The 27,064-nt window shown below is 44.2% G+C and overlaps 1 long non-coding RNA gene across 1 annotated transcript; it reads right to left on the bottom strand.

Moving 5' to 3' along the window:
- Positions 1-372: 372 nt before the first annotated feature.
- LOC148216642 (uncharacterized) lies at positions 373-26,590 on the bottom strand. Its single transcript, XR_015794739.1, has 6 exons — positions 25,935-26,590; positions 11,030-23,373; positions 10,381-10,487; positions 7,624-7,786; positions 1,830-1,901; positions 373-1,121 (listed from the first exon to the last, which is right to left on the bottom strand). It is a non-coding gene; the product is annotated as an uncharacterized LOC148216642 (long non-coding RNA).
- Between the last annotated feature and the right edge of the window lie 474 nt (positions 26,591-27,064).

The raw sequence follows: 27,064 nt of genomic DNA, 5'->3' as shown, positions 1-27,064 counted from the left end.
TTTGCTTTTGATGAGGTCAATGTAAACACTTGTAATGGGCTGTGAGAATGACCTTGGGAGACAGAAGAAAGAGCCGCAGCCCAGACAATGGTCAGACAAAAGATATCTCAGCCCACAGAAGGAAGGGAGATGCATAAAGAGCCTCAGAAGGGACCCTCCCTAGTTCGTAGGAGCGTAAAGGTGAGGAAGGGAAGAGGGGCTTTCAGACTTGCAAGATTCTGTTACTGTAACCTTACAATAAAGTGGTGTTTCTCAACTTTGGCAACTTTAAGATGTGTGGACTTCAACTCCCAGAATTCCCCAACCAGCAAGGCTGGCTGGGAAATTCTGGGAGTTGAAGTCCACACATCTTAATGTTGCCAAGGCTGAGAAAGGCTGCAATAAAGGTTAATACGCATGGTTTTGGTTTCTTGCCTGGATGACCTTGAAGGGCTGACAAAACCAGAATAATAAAGTAAAACAGCAACTAGAAGCTGAAATATTGAGTTTAGCCATTTATGCAAAAAAAGACAGGAGACCCCAGTAACAAATAAGAAAACCTGCCATCGAGAAGATGTTTCTCCTCCCAGGGCCCTCCAGAACTGTTGTTGCTGTTGAGATTATTGTCCTGCAGTTCTGTTTTAAATAAATCCTGCCCAGGATCTGTGCTTCTCTCCTTTAATTTTTAACGGAGAAGGCAGTCAGGGAATGCAACCATTCCCCCTTTTTGAATCCCTCTGTCCCAGGCAGCCCAATATCTAGAGTTACAGTAGAGCAAAGTTTCGTAAACGTTTTTTCTTTTGTGACCCTTTCCCACTTTTAAAAATTATGGAGGAACCCAAAAGAGCTTTTGTTTGTATGGGTTATATTTATCGATATTTACCATATTAAAATTTAAATTTGATGCATTCACTACTGCTACTGCTTTTCACGATGGGTTGATGGGATTTTAATATTGTATTATTTTTCAGCGTAGGCTGGCAAATAATTTTGATTTCACAGACCCCTGAGAGAGTCTTGGGGACCCCCAGGGTTCCTCGAATCAGACTTTGAGAAACACTGCTGTAGAGGAACTCTGCAGAAAGAGAGACTGAAGCCAAAACTCCTTTGCCATATGTCCAGGTAAGACTTCTTCCAAATCCCTACAAAGAAAGAGAACAGAGTAACCTCTTGAGGAAGGAAAAGGGGGAAAATATTATTTTAATATACATTGTATTTATATTGCATTATAATTCCTGTTAGCCACCCAGAGTTGCATTACTATAAATAAAATGAATATAAATAAATAAATCTGAAATTATACTTCCAAAGCCCCATCTTGTGCCTGTTCTTGCCAAACCCCCAGTCAACAGTGACTCCCAGTGTCTCCCACACTAGCCTGCAATCTTAGTCTGAATCCAGCATGACCTGTCTTGTAGCTTGTACTGTACTTTTTTTAAAAAAAACTTTTGACCATGGCAACCATGCCAGCTACCAGTACTCCTTTGTTCTAGCAGTTTGACGGAGAACCATCCACACCCTGCCCATCCTTGATCTCTTTGATCCTCTCCCTATGTTGTCCAATGCAATCCATTCCCTACAATCTCATCACCTGCCCCCAAAGCTGCAGCTGGAGTGATTAATAGTGATGCAGTCACAACAGAGACTCTGGACTGAAAAGAGATCTCTCAGCCACTGGCCCCAACACTCCCCCCTCTCTCCTCTCCCCCAGTATTCTAATCAGGAAGTCAAATGTCCTGGGACAGGCTTTACCCAAACTGGCACTCATTTTCCAAAGGCGTCTCCAAGCATTTCCTTCTCATTATGTGCCATCAGCCTGTAATTTTGTAAGGAAGGAGAAACTTGCTCACGTTGCCAGGCCAACAACAGCAGTCTTCAGCATCAAACAGCACTTCTGGCTTCATCTGTCAGAGCCCTCAAATCTGTCAACATAAAGTAACAGAATAATCCATAGAGAGGATTCTAAACAAAGAAATAAAAGTGTTGCAGAATTAGTGAGTGCTTACCCAGCTTGAGCCATCAAATTGCTCCACATATGTCTATTCTCATATTAAGTGTTATTGCATAAGCAATTTTTAGCTTCTGGAATGGGCTTAGTATGCAGAAGAGTTTAGAAATTTGTACAAAATTCTGAGAATTAAAAATGGAAAAGCAAATAATCCTGCCATATCCACAGCAGATGGGGGAAAAAATCCCCTCTCACCCCTATATGTGTCTTCCTCAGTCTCAGGTCCTCTACCAGAGGCCTGGGAGTTTAAGGATTCCGTGCAATATCTTAGCTGTTCCTAGCACTGCACTCTTCTGGACAGAGAGCTCGGATGTTGTTCCTGGGATCTGTTGGAGCCACTCTCCCAGCTTAGGAGTCACAGCCCTGAGTGCTCCTACCACCACTGGGACCACTTTGGCCTTGACTTTCCACATCCTCTCTAGTTCTTCCTTCAGGCCTTGGTACTTCTCCAGTTTCTCATACTCCTTCTTCCTGATGTTGCTGTCACTTGGCACCACTACATCTATCACCACTGCTGTCTTCTGGTCCTTGTCTACTACCACGATGTCTGGTTGATTGGCCAGTACCTGCCTGTCCGTCTGGATCTGGAAATCCCACAGGATCTTAGCCCTGTTACTCTCCATGACCTTCTGTGGAATCTCCCATCTGGACTTGGGAGGGTCTAGCCCATTTACTGTGCAGATGTTGCTGTACACAATGCCAGCTACTTGGTTGCACTGTTCAGTATATGCTGTTCCTGCCTGCATATTATACCCTGCCACTATGTGTTGGAAGACATTTTTTTGCACAATCAGCACCTTGGGTCCTGTCTAGTGTGGTAGACCCCTGCGTCTATGGATCTGGTGCTTAGTGCCTGTTCTTGTGCTGCTATGATCAGTGCCTCAAATGCTGTCTTTTAGTCCAGTCCTTTCCAGCCATTGATAGGATTTTCCAGTGTCAGCCACCTCAGCTATCTGTCATTGGTACATCCCATGCAGAGGCTTGTCTTGCCATGGTACTTCCTCCACTTGAACTTCCTCCCATGTCTGCTGCTGCCTCAGGCATTCTCTCAGCACCTCATCTTTGGGTGCCATCTTACTGAGTACTCCTGGATGCTCTGGGTTTCATCCAGGACAGTGACTTTGACACTCATCAGACCCTGCCCGCCCTGTTTGTGGCTGGTGTACAATCTCTGGGTGTTGGCCTTGGGGTGGAAACTTCCATACATTGTGAAGAGCTTAAGGGTCTTCACATTGGCAGCCTCCTTTGGCCAGTTCACTATACCAGCAGAGTGTCTGATGACTGGCAGGGCATACATGTTGATGGCATGGATCTTGGTCTTCCCATTGAGCTGGCTCTTCAGGACCTGTCTTATCCTTTGATGGTACTTGGATGTTGCTGTCTTCCTTGCCTCCTCATCATGGTTCCCTTGTGACTGTGGGATACCAAGGTACTTGTAGCTGGTCTCTATGTCTGCTATGTGGCCCACTGGTAGTTCCACCCCATCCATCTTTACTTCCTTCCCTCTCTTTAATACCATCCAGCTACACTTCTCCAGTCCGAATTACAACCCAATGTCCTCACTGTAGATCCGTGTCAGGTGGATCAGTGAGTCGATGTCTCATTCACTCTTAGCATACAGCTTGATGTCACCCATGTAGAGGATTCCACTCTTGAACTTGTACCCGTATCCAGTCCTTGTGATTATCTGGCTGAGGGGGTTTAAGCCTATGCAGAACAGCAGTGAGGACAGTGCATCACCTTGGTATATGCGACACTTGATGGCCACTTGTGAGAGCTGTCTTGAGTTGACTTCAAGTGTTGTCTTCCACCATTCCATTGAGTTTTTGAGGAAGGTCCTTAGTGTCCTGTTGGCTTTGTATAACACTAGGCATTCACAGATCAATGGGTGTGGCACTGAGTCATAGGCTTTCCTGCACTCAATCCAGGCTATGCTCAAGTGGTCTCGGGCGACTGCTCTATTTATGAGCAACTGGCGCTTTAAGCCTCTGGTGTTGTTCCCAGTGCCCTTCTGAGCTGTGCTCATGTACTGGTCCATATGGTCTTGTAGCTTGGTGGCTGTGATGCCTGATAGGACTTTCCATGTTGTGGGGAAGCAGGTTATTGGCCAGTAGTTGGATGGTGCTGTTCCCTTTCATGATCAGCATGGTCCTTCCTTGTGTTAACCAGTCTGGGTGGGAGTCTGCTGCTAGCAGCTGGTTCATCTGTGCTGCTAGGCATTCATGCACTGCTGTTAGTTTCTTTAGCCAGTAGGTGTGGATCATGTCTGGGCCACGTGTTATCCAACTCTTCATGTTCTTGACCCACTGTTGGATGTCTGCTACCGTGATGGTGACTGGTTCCTGTTCTGGGAGATATGTACTGCTGTTCTTCTTGATTGTGTAGCCAAGCATTTCCAGGATTACAGCAGCTATAGCATATACCAGTTCATCAGTTTGAATTATGGTGGTAGTAGGAATTGTTGTGAGGGCTATCTGATGGAACTTCTCCACTGAGCCTTGGTAATCAGTCTTGAGGGTTGACTGTAGCTATTTTATCCATGATCTTTTGCCTCAAATCAGCTGCTGTGCTCTGTAATGGAGGGGGTGGCAGTGACGTTCCAGCTTCAGGTGTTGGCTGCACATCCAGTTGTTTTTCCAGGTCTGCTTGAGTCTGGGTGGTAATGTGGAGTTGGTCTATCTCAAGTTGTGAGAGCAGCTTCCTCTTCACTATGTTGAAGTGCTGGGTAATTAGTTGTTTCTCCGTTAGTGTGGATGTAGGTCTTCTGTCCATCCATAATTCCCTCATACATTTCATATACCCCTTCTCATTAGGTCTACTGTTGTAGTAGCATTCCATCAGTTCCAAGTTCTCTTGTCTCATCCATGTATGGTTTGTTCCAGTAGCCCACTTATTGTCAGATTGTCCTGGTTCCCCAACATCTGACAGGGACCTTGTTAATCTGGGCGACATCTGAGCCGGCATGACTCTCTTAGTTCATGTCACTCTCATATTTGAGGTAGGCAGGTAAAGAGTTAGGGGGTCTTTGCTCAAGGACCCCTACTGGTAAGGTAGGTACCAGCTGGGACTTGAACCCCAGTCTCTTGCATCAAAGGTGGTGCTTTAACCACTATGCTATCCAGCTGCTTACATACAGTATATATTCAGACCTAATTAGTATTTGGATGGGAGACCACCAGGAATTCCCAGGACAGTAAACTAGACAATCACAATGAGCAACAACCTATTTCTGCAATGTTGCCAAGAAAACTCTGTACGACATCCATGAAGTCACCAAGAGTCAAGCTTGACTCAAGGGAGACTTGATTTTACTTACTTAAGATCCTTATAGGCTGCAATTATACTCGTCCTATCTGTGCTCCAAGTATGTAAACCCCATACATAATCCAGCCAAAATTAAGCCCTTAAAACTCAAGGATGGTAAAATTACATATTGGCTTAAATCTCTCCTGATGCAATCAAAATCACTTAATTGTGCTTAACTATTTGGATTATGTCCCAACCATAAAAACCCAGGACATTTTAGACTAAACCACTGCTACTGCCAACACCATAAAAACAAAGGAGAGAATGGTTTTAAAATGTGGTTAACCACATTTTTTCTCTGAAGGCATGTAGTTTATTTGCCATTTACTTTGTATATACCATCCAGAGTAAAAACTCATTTTAAAATCCTGGCCTCTCCCCCATTTCTTGGACTCAAAACTCCCAAAAGTTTAGTATTTTCAAATGCTAAAAAATCAAATATATCCAGCTAGATGCAACTGGAGCTACTCCAAGAGCAGGAACAGCCAACCAGGATATAATAACCTTTTCCCCCTCTTTGGATACACATTAGAAAAAAGAAAGAATGAAAAGGACATTAGCGGTGGTAGTAGTAATCACAGTATTCCTGTAATGAGTAGAGAGTTGAATTTGATGGCCTAAATAGCTCTTTCTAATTCCATGATTCTGCTAGAGTTTATAATAAACTATAAACATTTTAGTTATAACATTTCATTTTTGAGGAGCAGGTTCAATTTTATATTATCTTTTCTATTTTAAATGTCACATCTGGAAATCTAATTCATAAAATACAGTCTAACACAGGCATTGTGATCTTCCAGAGCCAGGCAAAGCACCAAATTACACCCTTAATACTAAACATGAGAATATGTACTTGAGGTCAATATGAGGGGCTCTGTTTGACTGGATGAAATGTCCGAGATGTGCAGAACAGCAGAACTTGCAGGAACCTGAAGGTCACACAGTTGATTTTTCTTCAATAAATAAATGTCCGAGATGTATAGAACAGCAGAACTTGCACTTAAGCAGCATTCTCTTTCTCTAAATACCAGCCACAGGTTAAATGTTACCTTGATGACTGACACGCAAATATCTCTATTGCATGGGTGGGACCAACTGCAAGGGTCAAATCAGCATTTCCCAGCAGGTTATCAATCAGATGTGTGTGAAAGGGGTTCCATCCAAGAGAGAAAGTGACTGCCCAAAGTGATCCAGTGGCTTTCATGCCTAAGGCAGGACTAGAACTCACAGTCTCCTGCTTTCTAGCCTGGAGCCTTAACCACTAGTCCAAACTGGCTCTCAAATGAACTGTTTGCAGGGAAAAACTGTCACAATATTGACAAAATGTAATAAAAATAAAATCAGAAGGGATACTTCCTCTCCTCCTGAATTTCAGGATCAAAAGACTTGAAAATTGTCTAGTTTTTTTCTGGGGCGTTTTTAATAAAGCATGACCTGCTTCTATGCTTTGTTGATACTATATATACTTCTCTGCACACATCTGTTGCTAGCCCTTATTTAATATTATGTAGCCACACATAACACAGAATATATTTATTATCAGATTGCTGTCATATTATAAGCACTATATTAATCAGCAACATCATTTCTTCTGGGCAAGATCCTGTTCTAATACTTCCGCATATCATCATTCCAGTCCACAACAGTTCCCAGCAATCTCAGCTGAGTGTTCTCTTTGTAAATCTTGTCTAATTTATTGCTTCCTGATGAGCAGAAATGGGGTAGTAATGATGATGAACAGTCTAGTCTTTGGCATCGCCTCTCCTAATTGCTCCAGTGTCAGTATGTCCTTTTGCCAGGAAAAGATTTGGGTTATTAATTTTTAGATGTAGTTTGTTTACACAGTCAAACACCACTTTCTCACTTTAAAAAGAGAAAACAATTCAGTCAGTAAATCTCTGCGACCTAAGATTGGAGACAGACAATAGGCAGTCCAAAAGATAATCTGCGTGCTCTAGTAAATACCTAGTAATCTCAAGGAAGCAATAAATGGGCTGAAGCTGCAAATAGGAAGTGTTTAATTAAATGTACAGGAGCCCTTCAAAGATTCACCATTATGCCTGTCTGCACTAGATAAACCCAACACTGTGACTCTTTTTTAATCCCCCCCCCAAGCTACAAATCTGATCTGAAAAAAGGGTAGGAAATGACACCTTAAATATGGGAAGCAATGTGCTGACAATGATGTCTTTTGGGATCCTTCCTGTGCCTCACAATCATTTTAGAGAAAGGGATGAGTGTGAAGGCAACTACATTGTACAACAAAAGACTAGATATCTGCCATTTCCTGGCAGTAGGTATGATTTTGGAGATTCTGTCTGTTTCCATACCATATCTATTATAGTACCCTTTCCTAGGGGCTGCACAGTTGTTTGCAAATGGATTGTATTTCAGAACATTCGAGCACCACAAAGGTCTTTGGAGTAAATGCTCTTCAGCTCTCAAATCCTCCAGACGTTCTCCGACCTGTCCTCCAGTTGGCAAGAGAAGAAGCTGGGGAGCAAAACAAATGGATATCAGGCAATCCATCCCTGCACTAATGGGCACCATAATCATCCTTGGGGCAGACATGACACTTGAGAGGATATCACCGTATCATGGATGCTGAAGAGAGAAAGAAAATCTTCTCGGCCGATGGACTTTTTGGAGTGACAGGGGTAGAGGAGACGGGGGAGGGAAGTCAACACTGATAGATGGTGGGAGTGGAGCAAAGGGGAGTCTGCAAGGCATGACATCTGAAGATCACTGCAGATGTTTTCATCATTATGGGAAAACATTTGCTGGTGCCTCTTTGCCCAGAGAAACAGTGGGAGAGGAAATACTCTCTTCACTTCTAATTACAGCTGGACATTGACCATGCAGAGGAGGACAATGCGGAGGATATGCCTATAAGGGTTAGAGCAAGCTGTTGTTCCCTGTTTCCTAATTAACTCTTTGTGTAGAAGCAGCTCTGATGCTATTGGTGTTGAAGCAAGGCTCCCTTATTCCTCCATCCTGCATGAATGGTGGGAATATTCTCAAGATTTCTTATTTTATGAAAGAGTTTTCATCCCTGCCCAGGGCTAGAAATGCCCACCCTATCTGTAAAGTGGGGGAACCAACTTCTCCACCTATATGAAAAATATACATAAGTGTAGGCATGTGTATCATAAAAGCAGATCTAAAGAGATATTGTCATTTTCGTTGCTCATTCGTGTTAAATAAAATGAGGTGGTCCTATAAATGCATAACCCAACATCATGAACCAGATGGTTCGGTCTGGAAAAAAGCTAAAAATGATCATTGGGGTTTCCTCAAATTCACAAAAGCGAGGCATTGTGGAATAGGGCAAACTCATCACTGCCTTGCAGGACGTCCCTAAAATCCCTGGAAATCATCTGCAAAGGAGAGGGTCACCTTGGACTGTTCCTGCTTCTAGACTGCAGTTGCCACCCACCCGAGCCATTGGATGCACCCCTTTATCGACCACCTCTAACCTCTAATTACCACAGGCCAGATAAAGCAGGCAGGGAGGCTGCGGAGAGCCCTGACACTTCCCAGGCCTAGATAACAGGGAGACTAGCAAATGGGTCAGGCCAAGCAACTCCAGTTTAAGGTGGGGATTTTCCATCGCTTCTGACCTTCATGAGACCCTTTTCCTATACTCATTTGCTTGCTGAAGAGCTTCAGAAAGCAGTGGCGGAAAAGATTTGGGAACGAAGAAAGAGCATGTACCCCTTTCATTGCATGCCTGCCGATTCCTAGAGCAAGATCCTTTGCCACTTGTTGCTGATGCTCTCCCCAAGGAAATTCCAGGATGTCTGGGGGACCCTAGGCTTCCTCCAAATACAGTTTGGAAATCACAGGCTCAGCATGTGACGCTGAACAATGGCGAGGGAAGGCCAAGTCAGCATAGCTGGAGTTTATTCCTGATTCATAGGGAATACATCCCACTGATTTTGGTGAGGCTTCCTCTGACTATATATCTGCATGGGATCTGTGCCAGATGACTCTCTTCCCCTGCCCCTTTTCCCCTTCTACGTCTTTTATGCTTGAGGTTTCTGGAATGCAACTATCAAGAAAGAAAAGATTTTCCTATCGCTCAGTTCCCAAGCTGAAGAACCCATGTGTATTTCTGCTTTATTGACAGAGGAGCAGAACAACAAAACTAAAAAAAAAAAAAAAACCCTGCCTTAAAAAAAAAGATGGTGACTTGAACCGGATAAACTTGGTTAGACTGAATTCATGAGTGTGTAACTTGCAAAAAGACTTTCTCACTCAGTGGTGTAGCTAATACTGGAACTTCAGACCAAAATCCAGAGCCCCGTTAACTCAGATGGTTTCCAGCGAGTGGCAGCTGGGTATAATTCTTCCTTCCTTCCTTCCTTCCTATTTGTAAAAGGTGGGAGGCCAAGCACATTCCGGGGTACAGATGCTGTTTTCATTATTTTTTTCCTTTAAATTGCTATTATTTCCTGTAGCAAAATGGTGCTTTTTCTTCAACTATCCAAAAAGAGGTCTCCATATGATTCATAAGTCCAGGATCTAAAATAACCTGGTTATACGGTGGCTGTATTCACATAGCATGCTCAACCCAGTTATGAAGTAACCCATTTTCTGAGTTTGCCCAGTATATTAAATCATAAACTAACCCACCAGGCCAGGTTTGCATGACATATTAGGTGACCAAAAAAGTATCAAAGGTTAACATTGACCAAATTCAGCATGTTGTGTAAATGCATCTGCTAATCCTTTAACTGGCCTGGTTAAACACATCATATAAACTGAACCACAAAGGAGCCAACTATATTGTAACCTAGGCTGTTGAACAAATCCAGCTTTTTCTTGCAGTTAGTTCATGATTTAGTGGGCTTATTTATGCAAGATGTTATATTGGTCAATAAAAGACTTAGGGCCTATATTTGCAAACATACTAACATGGATTTATTTTAGCTTTGACCTGGGTTGTGTATGTGTGTGTGTCTTAGACTATTGTCCTAACAAAGTGCATTTTTAATTTATGGTTCAAAGTACAACACAAGCCCATTAATAAGTGAGTGTGTATATATCCAGCTCCCCAGCCAGGAAAATTGTAGGAACTGAATTACCATAGTAGAATAACTCTGTCTTGGGAAGGCAGACTTTCACTTTTAAGCCGTTTGTTTTAACTGGATCACAAACCGACTTGTTCCAAGGCTTCTCTCCAGAACCGGAACTGAGAGAAAAAAGGAGAGGAAAGAGAGAGGAAAGCTAATCCCATTTCTCTCCCAGAAAAGTTATTAATTCGATCACCGCATTTCCCACCCCCGCTCAAGCTCCTGTGCCTTCGTTAAAAATAGCTGGGGCTGACACATAGAAATTAAGCAGGAGACTTCCGGCAGTTTGTTCCCCTGACAATGGAGACAAGTGACAGGGAAAGGTTCACCTGCTTAATTTCAGTGTGTCAGGCGGCTTTTAAAGGTACAAGGGCAGAGCGAGGAGGAGGCTGGCCGCCCTAAGCCATTCGCCTCTTGGAACTCAGCAAGGCGAGGGGACCCTCCGCCCAGGCCCGCCTGTGCCGTGAGATCAGCACTCGCTCTGCGGGCTGGGGAAGGGGGCAAACGGAGATGGGATCGATGCCAGCACTGCCACCGTTTCCATTTTTCTGGGCACCTCTGTGCCTTACCCAGGAGCAGAGGGCTTACTTCAGAGTAAGCGTGGCTCGCCTCTGCTGATTTTAGTTGGAGAAGAGTGACGTATGGTCCACGGGATACGTACCTGCAGACGCTGGGTGATTGATATTTATTCCTAAGGAAGCCCCAGTTTTAGGGCAACTTACTTCAGAAGAGATGCCGGGGGTGTGCAATTGTTGTAGGATCACCGCCTTATTTTGTCAATGCAACCAACATGCTATACTGTGTTTAAATTAAATAAATTAAATGTGTTTCCATGTTTAGAAATGCACTTTCTTGTTCCAGCTGATATTTAGATGGTAGGAGGAGAGATTCGACTGGGGGGCGGGTGTTGAAAGAAAAGAAAAGGGCCAACGGAGGAAGGCATCTTTTCTGGCACCATGTTATGTCCTTTCCCGTTCTTTTTAGTTTCCACAGGAGTGTTGTAATCTGTACAAAAGACAGTCTGAACCAAAGTCAGTTTTTAAATTGTTTTTAAATAAATTTTAGTTAGTTAGTTAGTTAGTTCCTGGGGCTCTGGGGGTCCATCTGAAAAAACAGAAACCCTCGCATACACAGACACCCCACATCTTTTTGAATCCACATAACATTGAAACATGCATCAACAACTATTTAGCTGTGAGGATGAAGAAGTTAAATTGGGGCCTCGCCTTCCCACTAAATGTGCTTGAGGCAGGCACCAATAGAAAAATAGAACAGAGAGAGATAATTCATCAGGGTGACCACGGAGCAGAACCCAGTCCAAAAACTGTTTTTTATATTGTAGGTATTCAGAACAGGGAAGGGGGAAATTTTGTTACAAAGGCAATTATCTGATCAATGAGTGCTCAAATGTGTTAATATCTGTTGAATTCATTATTGATGTGAGAAACTATTTATTTTGCCATCAAGCTAAAAGTCACAGATTTCATGCATATAATGTAACAACCATCTCGAATCCAGAACACCTCCCTGCCACAACACAGCCCACCAGGGCTACCATATCCGGGGCACAAAAATCCGGACGACAACTAAAAGGTTGCGGCGTCAGAATTTTTGCCGCACAAATCTGGTAGCCCTGATTCCAGCGACCCGGACATTTTCCAAGACTGTCGAATCGCGAGATCCGAATTGCTCGAGAGGCGAGATCCTGGTCTGTGACCGCCTGCGCGCCCCTGAAGAGAGTTTGCGTCCCTGGCTGAGTTGGAAACATCACCCCCACTTCTGCCCGCCCCAGCTAAGGTTTTGGATGAATGCACCACGTGGATTTGGGTAAATATCACTGAGTTCGTCGGATCCTTCCATGCCGTCAGTTTTCGTTTTGACCGCTCTTTGCAGGTGACACCAGCCCCCCAAAGTCCGGACGCGCTTCATGAGGCGGGTGGGGGTGCGGGGAGCTTCTCTATTTCGTTCTTTATTGGGAGGGCGCCTTAACGGCTACATTGCCTGCGACCCCCTTGCCATCATTCCTCTCCTTGAACAGCAAAAAGACTAACAGCCTTTTTGCTAAGCTGGCCCCAATTCGGAGAGAAAGGCCAAAGTCATCTCCGCCAAAAGGAACCGTGACAAAATCTGTGGGGAAGTAACGATTATTCACATATCCCAGGATCGGTGGAGGCCGCTCGAGAGATCGGAAGGGACGAGGGCAGAAAATATCCTCCCTCACCTACCAGTCCCATCGTTCTGGCCCTAAAGGCGAGTTTTGTGGAATGGGTCTCTCTCTCTCTCTCTCTCTCTCTCTCTCTCTCTCTCTCTCTCTCTCTCTCTCTCTCTGAGTCGATTTTGGAGACGATGGTCGCTGTCAGCGCAATCTTGGCGCTTCCCCTGTCCCTTGGTGCCCTTCATGTCCCCGGCTTCCCAGCACCACCTCCCCTAACTGGGGACAAATAAAATAGAGGCGAGGCTGTTCCAAAAAGTCACTTTGTAACGCAGATGGGTAGACGAAAGAAGGAGTTTCATTGATTTCCATACAGGAAGCAGGAAACTGGGAAGGAGTAGCGAATTTGCCCCATAAAGCTTTTTTTTTTAATTGACAATTAATGATAATATTTACTTACAGGAATTGCAGTACCTCCTAGCTCACCAAGACTCTAATAATAATGCAGCTTCTTAATTTATGACAAAACTACAATTCTTTCTTTATATCTTAAAGGTAGCTGAGGACCTTGGTGACTAAATCTCATTGGAGGGCTGATTTTTCCCCACTTTGACCCCAAGACAGGCTCTGCAATCCTGTTTTCCCCTTCCCTTTGCTTTGACTGAACTTTGAGAGAGGAGGTGGAGGGGATCCAACTTTCATGATCAGGATGGGGTGCATCTCAAAAGGATTTTCTCATAGAATTGCTTGTAAATGCTTTTCTTTTAAAAATATTAATGAATTAATTAATTTTTTGAAAAATAGATTGCAATCTCCCTCACGTTTACTTGAGATATAGTTTCTGATTGATTTCAGTGGAATCTATTTTCAAGTTTACGTAGTTGCTGGTTTCATCCCGATTGTTTTTGACTGGGAAGAAACAAAAATCCATTTTTCCCCCTTTTTTCCTGTTTATTTTTAAGATCAGAGCAAATGTGTTTCAGGTGTAAGAAGGCCCTGGATTTGTTTGAATCATGGAGTCAAGCAAATGTCCTCCCAGTGAAGCGAAAGTGCTCTGCTGGTTATTAGGACTCGATTCTGCTGCAGGTGTACTCAAATCCATCCTTGCCCTGAATGCGAGAGTGGGATGATTTAATTCCTTCTTTAACCTACTGCCGAGTTGAGTTTTGGTTTAACGTTTTAGATGCCAGTCTTTAGAAGCAGTGTCTGACTGACTATCCTGGCAAAAGATGTCCATCATGTTAGGAAGAGTCAGAAGTGACCATTTCGTTTGCTCTGAAAAGCAGCATATAAATAAGGAAGAAATGTGCCTGAGAACACCGGCCAGCTGTAAATTGGCACACACATTTATTTGAAGTGTTCATTTTGGTTCTGATATCTAAGCCTGCTGGAAGTGCACTCTTTTTAAAATTTCAGACAAGCCATGTGATAAGAACAACTAAATAATATTTTCTTGAAATTGGAGAGCATCCAGAAAATCTGATTTTTCATTAGAGGAGTATACAACTCTTTCATGTTTCTTTAATCCAGAGATGAAGCAAAGATGAGATTCTAATGGTGACATGGAGAACATTGCTATTAATTAGCAGAAAATATTTCATAAATACTTCATTACATTTGCATTATAATTAGTTATTATAAGGTCCATGTAACAATAAGAGCTCATACTGAATATTCTTGTTTCATTTTTCCCTCCCCATTTCTTTTTTCTTCCATGTTGTCTCAATAGACTGTAAACCTAAGAGTAGCAGTCTCAGTAAGCCAGTCTGGAAGTCTTTCCAACTGAAGACAGCATTGATAAAAATGTTTCAAATAAAATTTATATATTTATTTCCTTTATGGAAGCCTCTTACCAGATTATATATTTGGAGGGAGGGGGTGGCAGAGCTGTCCAAGAAATATCTAAAAATAATCATTCTCTAGTTCTTTGGATTCCAGAGCAGATAGGGACCAAAGTGTTCGTGTTTTGTCTTTTTGACTGCCATAGGAGCTACACTGATTTGATACTAGCATCTCCAAATTCAAGTTATTTGAAAAGTAAAGCAACAGTGTGTGATGAATGGTGAAATACGAAATCCTAGCTCTATCAGGTTATTTTAGAGCAAAAAGACTGATCCGTTTTAACCTACCATGGTTTGTTTATTTTCATATGGAAAAGTATTTAAACATGACTAGAATGCAGATGACAAATGCACCGAAAACAAAATATGGGGAGGGCTTATTTGGATGTTCATCTTCCCAAAGTCACTAACCTGGCAACAGCTGTTTTACTGAAGTCCTTTGCCACATACAATTTCCTTTGCTGCATCAAGTGCTGCTTGTTAATATCATCTTGATTTCAATGACACTTGCAAGTATGAAGACGTTTCACTGACTCAGTGACCAACCTAACTATAGAAGAAAAGACTGTTCATTATTTTGAATAATGAAGGCCACAGGACACCATACTTTGTGGTGGATTGGGAAGTTCACGTTTACTACTTTCTGTACACAAGTCTCTTAGTTTCATTTTATCATCTACAATTGTATTCCTGTTCATCCATAGCGTTGGAATATTCTTAACCTAAAGGTTTAATGGGAAAAAAATAATAGTGCACAAGATAGGCCGTAGGACACCAGGCCCAACTTGTAGAAATTAACATCAATTTCTCTGAAGGCTGTGTAATGTAACAACTAGTGGAACGGTTAACACATAATAGTAAACATTTATACTGAACAGATTTTCCAGCCATTTTTTTCCTTACAATAAAAGAAACAGTTCTGCGCCAGACTAAGGGGAAATCCCGGAAAAATAAGAAGCATGCTCAAAATCTAGTTCTACTGATTTGGGGGGGGGGGGGGAAGGGTCCGACTGCTCAGTGAAGATGCTTAATAAGACTGTCGCCCTGCTGGTCTTCTTTAGCCTTGCAATCAGGCTAGAAGACTTGGTGGTGCCTTGCAAAATTGATAGAGGCGCCTTTCCACTGGGTTCGTCCTCTTCTCTAAGGATGCGCTTACATTGGGCTAAGCTAGATGTAGGATCGCCTTTCCCCGTGCGGTGCGCTCCGGAGGCATTGGACTCTAGACTGGTTACGAATTATGAGAGCTGAAGTTCACCGCCGTGCGGGGGTGGGGGGAGCACGGGCTGGGGAGAAGCTTGCTTGGAAACCTGGGGATCCCGCATTGGCTTCTCTCTGCCTGCGAAGGCCGCCAGGAGAGAGGCGGTGGCTCGAGAGCAAGCAGGCGCGGGAGGAGACGCCGGTGCGCGCGCCCCCGCCCGCGCAAGGCCCCCCCTGGGCGGCCGGAGCCTGGCTAATTCTCCTGGGAACGAGATGCCGATCGCGGCGGGACCTGGGAGATTTGGTGAGTGACTGAGGACGGAAGGAGCCCAGTCTGGGTCCTAATGCGGGTGGCGTCTCTCATGACAAGGCAGCGTTTGGGGACGGCGGCCAAGAGCGCAGATAACATGACCTCGCCCTGCCTCGCGGCACTATCTTCCCCTGATAACGCCGGGAAAGCGGAGAGGGGCAACTATTTCAGAAACTCTATCGCCGTCTTTATCTTCCCCGGTGGGAAGTCATTTTCAGGGGGAGAGAGAAGCTCCAGCTAATGGCCCTTTGTCACTGCCTGCCGGCATTTGCGATAGAGCGATACCAAAGAGCCCCTGCGCGCGCAGGGACGGCAAGAGGGGGTCGCCCCACTCGATCTTGTCCCATCCAGCCGCTTTTTCTTCTGTCGAAACAGGGTGTCCTTCCCAGCAGGTCCCTTCCGCCCCGACTGTTCCTGCTGCTTCGCACATTCCCAAGCCACCAACGAAACGGCACTTAAAACCAAGGAGCCGCGCTCTCCAGATGTACGGCGGCCCCACCCTTTGTGCGGCCAGCTGCTGCATTCCTGGGTTTTGCCATGCAAGAGGGAGCTAGATCGTGAGAAAGACGCTTCTTTCCCCATTCTTCACCGCCCACTAAGAGAAACCGAGCGAGGCAAAATCGGGCCTCTTCGGAAAACCTCGGATGCGGCGTACAGCCTGCCGGCGCCCTGACAGCCCTTGGTCCAGGTTGCCCTCGCTCGAGCCTGGAGCCATCCGTGCAGACCACCAAGCTGCACTGGTTTACCGAGGAAGGTTTTCTCGTGAGAAACCTACACTTGCAGCCCGCTCTCGCTAGTGTAGGCCCACCGTGGCTTTCGACCTGATTAGAGACTGGACTCTTCCCACCTTCTCCCTTAAATATCGCAGAATCGGGTATTTCCATGCAACTAGATTCTTACACTAAGACAGCTTTTCCAAACTGTTACTCCAATAATTAGAACAGAGCAAGGCTTAATAGTCTATATGTACTTTTCACTCCCATTTTCCTAGCTAAGAACAAATTATCATTCTTTACAGTGAACTGATTCCAAGCTGTGAAGCCTGCAAGGGATTTTCAGATGGCCTTTCCATGATTTAAGAGGGAAAAAAAAATCCATTGCTGTTGTCATTATAGCTGTCAGTGGCAAATGTCAAGCAACTATCTAAGCAGATTATCAATTAAAAATATACAAGTAACAACAGTGTCCTGTCAGAACTGAAATTGTGTTATTGGTAAGGAATTTATGCTCTTTATTAAACTGAAAAATTCTTATTTGCTCATAATCTTTTTTGCAATTATTGCTGGCTTTGTTTCCAACACAATTGTTATTATAATAATTATAATGACCAGGGATTTTAATTCCACAATTTGATATTTTTCTTTTCAGGTAGTTCTTTTCCCAATGCTGAGGGATACTGTGCAAATATTTTAACCAAATCTGCTACTTTCTGTTAATTTGTATTCTGTATCTGTACCTTTTTTAATGCTGCTGGACTTGTTGAATGGTGTTGAATTGGTAAGTCACTGAACCATTAAGAAAGTATCTGATTTTTAAAATAACTATTTAAACAATGAACACCTTTCTAGTCATGTCATCTAACCATTCATCAGACAACATCACCCTTCTATTTACTTTGGTGGGAGCCAATTTCAATATACAAAGACATGCTGTCTCCTATTCTTATATCCAGGTGACGGTGAATCGCACTGGAACTGATTTAAATAAGCCCAGATGCTAAAATATATAGACATATGTTCTTTAATCTGTCAATTGTGCCTTGCATCTAATCTTGCTACCCGCCTGACTACCTACTAGTACTACTGAATATTATTCGTTTTGATTGACAAAGGGAGAAGAACCTTTGTTTGGAAATTTTATTCCAGGCATGGGGAGGGGACTGTGTGGGATGGGAAACTTGTGTGTCTCCCACAAAAGTGGCATGGATGACATATCTAACTCCACCCCAAATATCCTCAAATGTCTCGCAATCTTTAAGAGGTGCTTGGGGAGGCTTCATATAGGCTTCTTGACAGTAAGTAGGTAAGTAGGTAGGTAGGAAGGAAGGAAGGAGCTAACCTATCAAATCTATTATCATGCTGATCCCTCAACCCATTTAACCAAAAATGCTTCTAATGGAATAATCCTCCCTGCGCATTTTATTTAATTATTTACTTTTAAAACAGTTGACAAACATTTGTTTGCTTATTTGTTTGCTTTTAATGTTTTAGGTTGTATCTTATATGCTTTGCATGGAACTTTAGCACAAAGGTGTGATATAAATTAGTAATATGATCAAAACTAGTTATCTGCCAAACAAGTCGCTTCAAAAATGCCTGATTCTGTTTCATCACCTACTTACCATGATAACCTACCTTAAAAGAGTCCTCTAGGTGAGAGATCTGGCCATTCAGCATCTGCTTCATATTTTGCTATTCAAGGATCTGCAGAATGTTTGAGTCTCCTTTTCTATGCTTTCCGACTGCACCAGAGTGCATTTAATGCAGTGCTGCCTCTCATGTTTGCCATTTACCAGCCATCACCTTAGGGCTGCCAGATACCACACATGTACATACCAAAACCAAGCTCCTGTCTTTCAGCAAGAGGAGCTGTCCCATTCTCCGCATCCTTGGGCCAGGAAGTGCATGCTTCATTTGCTGATTTTTTACTACAGTAAAACAGGAGCCCCGCCAGAAGAATCAGTGGGTCATCTCAGAAGATAAAATATAAGGATTTCTTTTTAATTAGGACCATTGGTTAATTATACACTTGGAAAGATTTGTTCTTCCAAATTTGTGTTTTGCTATATTTATCAACTGATTGATATTTGAGAACTTGAGAATAAGAATAGTTTTATCTAGACTGTAGATTTTAGAGCAAGCCATTCTCTTTTTTCTATAGTTTTCTATAGTTTATCCTTTTCAGAGGGAAGCCTCCTCAGAATCTTCAAAATACTTCAGGGATAAAAGAATAGCCTGAGATGAGTGGAAATTTTGCTTCTTAAAATTTTGCTTCTTCTCTTTGGTCTAAATGGTATGAATCTGCTATGAACTAATTTCTCTCTGGTGTACATAGTTGTCATCGGTGCCCAATATGGGCTAGCGTTTGTTGATGGATATAAGCTGTTTAAAATGTGAGCAGGTATAGTGCAAGCTAAAGTGCAGTGCATTTGAACTGGCGCCTCTCATCCTCTAAAGCGTTAAGAAGCCAGAAGCAATGTCAACAAGACCATTTTCTCTCCTAGTTCTGCAGTTAAGAAAGGGGGAGGAAGGAGGCGGAGGAAGCAGGAGGAAATCTGCAAAGATTTACTCAAGGAACTGCTAATAGCCTGTTGCTGGAATCCTAGCTCTTAATACACCCACAACACTTGAAGTGCTAGTGCTCAATTAGTGCCAAGGTATCAGAAACTCAAAGTTTATAAACAGAGACCTTGGGCAGATTGCTCATGGGTCCAGAACATAGCTAGCAATTTTTCTCCCATGGGGAATTAAATCAATCATCTGAAAACAAAGTGTACTTTTAAGATTTCCTTTTCGAGAACAAATATTTTAAATAATGTTTTAAGTACTGCATTCAATCTGCAATATTCAAGTAAATTCCACATAAATCAGTGCAACTTTACTTTATTAAATGTGCCTAGGATTAGGTTGCAGCAGTTGTCCGTATCAGTTGCTAGGATTCAGATCCATTTTTTAAAAATGAATCATGGGTTTATAATGATTTACTTCCATTTACATATAGCAAATACCTCTGGCACAAATAGTCATTGCAGAAACATCAGTTTAGAGCCAATATTCTCTATGGGAGAGAAAAGGGAACTATTTCTTTTAAATAGTACTTGATGGCTTCAAATGTTACAGGTGCTTGTGTTTACAAATAAATATATAGATCTGCTACTGGATTAATTAGGGAACCTTTTCAAATGGAAGCTTTCATCTTTTAATCTACTATTATTAAATGTTGCAGTCAATATTAATTGACAATAACTCAACTTACTGAAGTTTGAGCTTTACCTGTAAATTAATACTAATCTTGACAGAATTGGTTTTCAGTTTTTCAAGAACCTCTAAATGTAAGTTGATGCATGTTTCAATTGATGAGTAAGTTTTAGAAACAAATTTAAGGCAACTGATGAACCTTGTTTTTGTTTTGGGCTATAAAATACAAAATGCTCTCAAAAACTGTCTACTCAAATATGTCTAGTACTTATGGGAAAGCTAAGCTAGAGTGCTTATACAGTCTCTAATTACTTAAAAACATCTGTGTATAAATTAGCACAGAAATAAAAGTTGAGAAAATCAGATATTTTCTGATAGTTTTCTTCTGCTTTCTATTTCACATCATAAATAATACGCAAGGAGCCAATTCTTTTCCTTCATGGGTTCCTGCAGAGGAAAAAGAGTAGCTGGATTCCTCTAGATACCATTCTGAAATGTAACAGCATTTAAAGTTACATTGTTGGTAAACAACAGAAGTTGGTCCAATGCAGGTATAGTTTTTCCCATCTCTCACAATTCTGAGATGCAGTGCTAAAGGGAGATGAGGGCAGAGGCATCTTAGCTATTATCATACCACTTTCTGTTTTCTTTAAGTATTAATTATCCCACTTTTTTTCCCCTCTCTCTCTCTCCTCACACACGGCCAATTATGTCTAGAGCATCTTCAGAAGAGTCCTTAAGACACCAGTTGCCTGCTCTTCCATTCTCCCTGCAATAGTTTTTGGTTCATTAGGTTGGAAAGGACACCAGGAATGACAACTGTTCCAAGAACTCCTATCCACTGTCTGCAACAGCAAGTTCTTCATTATCTTCAGGTTGCAGTATATGCTTCTTTAATTTCCCCCACTTTTTTGAAAGCAGTTTAGGCCCATTGTTGCTTTTTGATTTCGTGAGGAAACAACATTTTTTGCACCGTGGAGGCAGAGTGGGAGGGAGGGTGAAGAAGTGCTGGAAAGAAGGTCTGCGAGTTCCGCAAAAATGGGAGCGGCCCTGTAGTAGGAAAAAGATGGCAGCGAGGGAGCGGGTGGGCGGACGGGTGGAGGGCAAAGGCCATAGCCTTTTGGATACGTATTTGACGGACTGCCTCCCCGCTTATCTACCTACTGTGGACCCTCACGGGGAGGGCCCAAGCGCGGAAACGTCCTGCCATTTTCTAGCGCCCCTGAGACTCGCTCTCCTGGCCCGCAGCAGTCAAGCTTTGCAAAGGGCCGGCGGTCCCCTGCCCCGTCCTCCCACCGCGCTGCCGGGAGGCGGCTGGGCTGGGCAGGGCAGGCCCCGAGCTGCGGCCTGTCAGGCTTGGCTCATCCATCAGGCGGACACAGAGCAGACGCGCTCGATCTGGTCGGGCGAGTGTTTGCTTTTCCCGCCATTATTGCAGCCCTGCAGTTCTTTTTGTTGATACAGGAGTGCGAAAAAGTGCTAATGTCAATTCATCAGGGGGGCGTCCGCCGAAGGGGGCTGTAAACAGGGTGAGACGAAAGCGGCCATTTGGAGTATTAGCAGGGAGAGGTCGATGGGAGATAAAGCGCCGGATAACGCGCTGTGGTTCCCGGCTGCATTAAGCGAACGGAGGCCGAGAGAGCAGCCTCGCCTTAGCGGCCCATTAATCACCGACGCTCCGCTCCCGCCTCCACCCCGCACCGAGCGGGGATTCCCACCGACGCCGCGGAGCATTAATAATGGCTTTATGGGCGCGGGCTCGTGCAGCCTCAGTGACACGCCCCGGACGGAAGGGAGAAAGATCCGCTGCAGCCATCGCACGGCCTCCCAAGGCCTTTGTGTGCAGCTCCTGCATTTTTTTTGCTAATCCGTGCTGGAGGTGCACGCTATATAAATAAATGCGGCTCTACTTTTTCAGTTCCTGGCCTATCGCAGTTTCTTACGTTATGCTTTGTTGTGCTAGGAAGTGTGGGCCGTTAGAGCCGCGGAGTAAGAGCCGCAGAAACCAGCAGCGCCTGACTTCCGAGTTCAGTAGATCAGATTGCACGCCTCTCCCAGCCGCCTAAGGGAATCGCGGCTGATCCCGTTATGCGGTTCCTTTTGTTTCCACTTCATAAGCTCCCTCTAAATATTGAATGTTTGGAAGTGACGAATAGTAACTTAATTAACTTAGTAATTAAGTAATGAACGTATTGTCTCTGGCTGTGACTTAGCAAGAAATAAAGAAGGGAGCAAGAATTTAAAAATCCAGATCTCAATAGTTGGGTGATATTTCTGTTAGGGTTAATATTACAAAACGCTAAGCATGTTTTTGAGTTTTCTGAGCATTTTCATAGGAGGTATATTAAACAGAAGGGAAGAGGATTCAGAGCAGTGAAGGTGGTTTAATGCTGTGGCCCCAGTCTTGAGAGAGAAAGCGTCTTTAAATCTAGGAGCAAGCTTCTGAAAGTATGTTAAGTGGATTCTGGTTCTGTGAGATGCTTTGTTACTATGAGCAATATATAATGCAGCATTGGTGTGTTAACAAAAACAAAGCTATAGAACAAAAAATGGGGGAGTTCTGAGTTAAAATTCATTCTCAGATTCGGATAATTATGGCAGTACCACCTTTTCTTCAATTTCGTTTCCAGATCTGCATAATTTAAACTACAATATCCTGCCTCACAGAAGTTTTGGGAGGACAAACTTGTTAACTATTACAAAGCTTTCTGTACAAAATACAATGTTATATTCATTATTAATGGTCATCGTCATCATCATCATCATCAATCACAACATCTTACGAGAGGCCTGTCTTTGTGCCACTTTTTGAATTGGGTTTAACTAACAGTTTCTGACCACCATTAAAGTTGATTCCCTCCTTGGACGTATTATCACTGCCTTTCTCTCCTCGCAATTAATCCATAGGAGATGACAGCCACAAGTCTGAACTGCACCCAAGGAAAAGCAGGGAAGGCCATCTAAAGCAGGCAGACTTAGGACTGCTGAAATAAATGGACCATCCAAAATGCCACCTACCTGCTTGAAGGGATAAAGTAATAAAAAGTCAATGCCCATTGGCATGTAAGTTATCCTGGAGTGTTGTATAATCAGCTCATCCATCTCTAAAGCACGAAAGGGCCTTTACCCTCTAAGGCTTTTGATATGTAAAAATATCAAACCTCATTTTAGGAGATTCCTTCATTCTTGAAAGCTATACCTCAGGAGCAAGTTGTCTCAAGTGAGCAGAATATCAGCCTTTGCTTCCTTGAGCACAATCCCCAGGGTAGGAGGAGAAGTGGCCCAGATCCTGACTCCTGGGTGTGCCTCGCTACTCACAAAAATAGGCCTTTTTGCCCTGTCTTTCTATGCCTAACATGCTTAGGGCTCGCATCTGCTTACACATGAGTAAAACAGAACTATTTGCATTATCTCAGAACAAGAGGCAACACATTTTATTAATTAAAGACATAGGTTTTAGCCAAAAATTGATTATTGCATTCTGCTGTTATAAATTTCAAAACATGATGCTTTGAAAGCAAGAATCTCTTGTTGTTGTTAAAGGCCCAGAGATATTCCAGCAAATGTATTAAAAGAAGCATTCTTCCTCTGTAAGAGAGAAAGAAAAAATATTCTTCTAAGATACCAAAATATTTTATAAGACTTTATTGAAAATTATAGCCATTGTCACAATAAAAGCTGTTTCTGTCTATATTTGGATTGGAATACAGTGTAAAACATGCTATTTATTGATTGAATTTGCTTTACTTGGGATATAATTTATAGCAACACAAGAAAATGATCCAATTAAGTTATTGAAATACATTATTGTCAAGGAAGAAGGGAGATCCCCCCCCTTCCTCTTTTTCACCCCAGCCTCATATTTTGGGCTTCTCTGTATAGACTAATCTCTCAGACTGTCATCACAGAGTTTGGATCTGATACACCATTCCCAAAACCCTTCCTAGGGCAAGAATTTTAATTGAATCGGATGTTGCCACTTCCATTTTCTTGTGAGATAAAATGAATTCCTTACTTAGGGAGATGGGGGTGGTGGCGGGGAGAGGAGAGAAGAGAGACAGATTTCCCATTAGGCCACCTACCACCCAACTGGTCACTGGAAGTTTCCTTCCTTCCTTCCTTCCTTCCTTCCTTCCTTCCTTCCTTCCTTCCATCCATCATTTTGCAGAAAGGACTTATAAATTGCTGATCAATAATCAGTCTTTAAATACAACTGGGAGTCATGGACCAGCCGTGCGGGAGGTGGGGGACTGAGGGTGGGGGAAATGGATAGAGAGCAAGGGGGAGTGAGATAATGTCCGAAGCCATAACCCTTCTGGAAACAATTAGTCTCAGATAAGGCTGAGGATCCCTGCTCAATTGCTCCTGTTGCATGTCTAAGGAAGAAGGTCAAATAGCAACAACAGAACAAACAAGCAAAAAGGTGGGATGATTTCCACAGCATAAAGATCCCCTAAAATAGAGGGAGAGCCAATTTATTTCTAGGAGATGGGTCTAGATAATCATAGTCTGGTTGATAGTTCTTTCTACTTATTGATGCCCCTGGAATTTGAACAAACTTTTATCACCATCCTCATTTCCTTATATTTCTAGCCCTGTGACTTTCCCGAGTTTCTGAAATAATAGTTTTTAAAAACAATAGACCCCACAATCAATTAAAAGGTATTTCTAATCATGGAGAATTGCAGAACATGCATGGGAGGGGTGGGGCACAGATATATGCTGAGGATCAAAGTGCCTCATTGGAATAAGTGGGACCTGCAGCTACAGATACATCCACAAGCCTGCAGAGTGTTCAGATCTCTTCAATTGTAACAGGATCTAGAGGGAGGGGTGCCCGGACACACACATTCAGAAAGCAGAGGGCAGGCCCTGCCCTGGACTGGATCCCATCTTTTATCTGTCTGGGGGATTCTCTTACAGAGAGCACTTTCCTCCCCTTTGTACCATATGCAGCTTCATCAGGCAACAACTCTGGCCAGCCTTGTCTGGGCTCACACGCTAAACAGGGTTGAGCCTAGTTAGTACTTGGATGGGAGACCACCAGGAAATCCTGGTGCTGTAAGCTAGAATAGGACACTGGGAAGGGAAGTCAGAAAGAGCAATAGCAACCACCTTCTGTACTGCTGCCAAAAAAAACCCCAGCATGAACATGATCAGGAGGTCACCAGGAGTGGAGCTTGACTGGAAGGAGAACAGACTTTACTTGTCATTGTACAATATTTTATCCAGCCAACTGAGATGCACCCCTTCCATAGTTCTACATGGAAGTACAAGACATGGAAAGCTAGGACACTTATAAAACTAGGGGCAGCATTTGCCCAACATACTAAATCTGGTTATTTTTAATCTAATTTAGTCTTTTTTAATTGTAAACTTGGTTAAGTGTGTGTGTGTGTGTGTGTGTGAGAGAGAGAGACAGACAGACAGACAGACAGACAGACAGACTTAATGTGTTATATGGATTCAGCCTCCTTAGTTATTTTATGGTTCTGTGTATCTGCCGAAGTAGAAAATGTGTGATTTACTTCGAAATCAGGATGTAAACATAAGGATCTAATTCACTTAGTAAACTGGAAGAGATTTTCTTCCAACTAAGTGCATCGGTGCCCCCCCCCACTTCGTTCAACGAGGATAACCCTGAAATGTCCAAAGAAGCGTTTCAGTGGGCGGCGGCTGAAGTCAATTCAGGGGGACTTTGAAGTCAAGAGATGCCAGGGAGGGCCAGGTCACGAGAGCCGGGTCGCTGCCCATCGGGCCGCTTTAGCAGCCCCGAAGAGACCAGCATTTTTTCCCGGCGCCCGTGACCTCTGCGCCGAGAGCCGGCAGGTCCTGGGACTTCCCTCCCAGAGGAAGCAGGCGCCCGGTAGAAAGCGGTCCTTTAGGCGACACGGAGCTATTGATCCCTCTTATGTCCGCTCTTGAAAAGAAAGAAAGAAAGAAAGAAAGAAAGAGAGAGAGAGAGAAAAGAAAGAAAGAAAGAAAGAAAGAAAGAAAGAAAGAAAGAAAGAAAGAAAGAAAGAAAGAAAGAAAGAAAGAAAGAAAGAAAGGGCTCAGCGGAACCTCCTCTTTCCACCTGGGGAAGGAGCTCTTGAAAGCCCCTTGCGAAAATCCCAGCCTCCGCAAACGAATGCTGCGGCCGCGCTGACCTTCGACTGTCCCCACGAAGCCTGCTCTGGCTTCCATGTCCCCGCCGCTAGAAGGGCGGGAGCAGGCAGCTCTCCTCCACCGCTGGCCGGCCCTGCTCTTATCAGGCCTCTCCGAGTTAAAGATGGAGCGGAAAACCTGCCTTTCCCCGAACCGCGCCGGTCCCGCTACCTTCTCCCAACCTGTCCGGTCCGGACTGCGGGCCAGGGAGGCAACGCGGCACGCCAAGTGCTTCTCGGGGGCTGCTTCGCTCCAGCAGAAAAGCCCGACGTCAGCCAGAGCCGGACTGAAGCGCGGCAGCGGCGGGCGGCAGTCCTGGTGGGGCCCTTGGCGAGTCTCCAAGCTAGCGGGGCCAGCTCTGTCCTAGGTCAAAACCCAGGCGCTGCAGATCCCGAAGCCGGTTTCCTCTCCACGTGGGGCAGAGACTGAGCGCTTCTTGTCTTCAGTTAAGCGAGCGGTGTCCTCGCGAGAGGGCGGCGGGGGAGATGCTGGGCAACGCGGTTCTTTCAGAGCCGGCGACCAGGCCGGGTCAGGTCACCAACCCTCACCCGAGAGGCTGAGAGGGGCGAGCCAGGCTCTTCAGCTGCGAGGGGGCTGGCCTACGGTTCCCATCGCCCAGGCTTCCTGAAGGTGATGGGAGCTGCAGCCCATCGCAGCTGAAGGGCGTTGGTGGGGTGCGAAATTGAACGCATCCGTAAAGCAGTGGTGCGCCCCGAGTGAACGAGTCCTGTGGGCCTTGGGTGCGAGTGTCTGTATTTCAACGGCTCATACGCAGAATTCAAGGCGGCTAATCGTAAACACAATTCAGTTTTTGCAAAATAAAGGGACGGATTACTATAATTATGATGAATGTAAATGAAAAGGCATCGTTTCCAAAGCCTCCCTCCCCCACTGAGTGAAACCTGAGTCGCCTCCCCAGAGTGGGACGTCTCGGGACGCCCAGCTTTCTTCCCGCTCTCCCGCAGAGGAAGAGAAAGCCGGCAAAGCTCGCGGGGCGGTGCAGGACGCCTCCAAAGGCTGCTTCAGGGTGAGGGTGAGGGTGAGGGTGAGAGTGAGAGGAGCTGGCCCTTGCGGCTCGGGCCAGTCCCCCCGCCCGCCGGATTCCCCGGTCGAGGGCGGGGATGGGAAAGAG

Source organism: Python bivittatus, unplaced genomic scaffold, assembly GCF_059951505.1.
Source record: "Python bivittatus isolate LINGU-HERP-01145 unplaced genomic scaffold, Pbiv_v1 ctg000080_np1212, whole genome shotgun sequence".
NCBI lineage: Eukaryota > Metazoa > Chordata > Lepidosauria > Squamata > Pythonidae > Python > Python bivittatus.
This window is presented reverse-complemented; position numbering and strand designations above follow the sequence as displayed.